Source organism: Vombatus ursinus, unplaced genomic scaffold (assembly GCF_900497805.2).
Source record: "Vombatus ursinus unplaced genomic scaffold, bare-nosed wombat genome assembly UNPS02015411.1, whole genome shotgun sequence".
Classification (NCBI taxonomy): domain Eukaryota; kingdom Metazoa; phylum Chordata; class Mammalia; order Diprotodontia; family Vombatidae; genus Vombatus; species Vombatus ursinus.
Window position 1 is genome coordinate 777,088 of NW_020955189.1, and position 1,168 is coordinate 778,255.

Below are 1,168 nucleotides of genomic sequence, written 5' to 3' on the forward strand. Positions count from 1 at the left end.
GGAAGGGAGAGAGGGAGAGAGGAAGGGAGAGAGGGAGAGAGGGAGAGAGAGAGAGAGAGCGAAGAGAGAGGAGAGAGAGAGGGAGAAGAGAGAAAGAGGAGGGGGCAGAAAGGGAGGGAGAGGAGGGGCAGAAAGGGAGGGAGAGGAAGGGAGAGAGGGAGAGAGGGGGAGAGAGAGAGAGAGAGAAGAGCGAAGAGAGAGGAGAGGGAGAGGGAGAAGAGAGAAAGGAGGGGGCAGAAAGAGAGGAGGGAGAGAGGAAGGGGAGAAGGGGAAGGGAGAGGGGGGAGAGGGGAGAGGGAGGGAGGGAGGGGCAAGGGAAGTGGGGAAAAGGAGGGGAAGGGAGAGGGAAGGGTGGAAGGAAGGAGAGAGAAGAGAGAGGGAAAAGAGATAGAGAAAGAGATACAGAGAAAAGGAGAGCGAATGAAAGAGAGAGGAGAGAAAGAGGGAAGGAAGGGGGAGAAAGAGGAGAATGGAGGAGAGGGAGAGGAAAGTGAGACCGAATGAGAGAGGAAGGGAGGAGACAGATGAAAGAGGAAGAGAGAAGGGAGAACAGTCGCTGGGGAGGAGAAAGGGAGAGACAGAGACAGAGGCAAAAAAAAAAAAGAGACGGAGAGGAGCAGGAGAGTAGACGGGAGAGGACGGCAGAGGAGAGGGAGAGAGGGAAGAGACCAAGAGAGAGATCGAGAGGCAGAGGCAGAGAGCCGCGTGGGGAGGCGGCGGCGGCTCCGGGGAAGAGAGAGATTTCAGAGAGCGGGGCCACGGGCCTGAGACCTGGTTGGGGATGGCGGGAGGCAGGTGGGGCTGTCAGCCGGGGCTAAGAGGCTGAGCTTGGAGGGGAAGAAGGCAGCGCCTGGGGGGTGGAGGGGAGGAGTGAGAGGCGGACCTCTTAGCTAACCTAGCCCCGGGAGCTGGGGGCTCCGGAGGGCTCGAGCAGCAGCCTGGGCGGGGCCCAGAGACTCTCCCGCAGGCGGGGCCCAGCACACCCCCGCTAAACCCCAGATCTCTGTGCCCCACGCCCCACCCGGCTGGGCCGCGGCAGACAAAGGGCGGCGATTTCTGAAGCGGCGGCGGCCTCTACAGGCGGCCAGAAGTAAGCTGGCTGGGGGGCTGGGACCGGAGGACCCCCACTAAGCAGAGGGAGCCACAGGGGTAAAGCAGAGCTACAGCG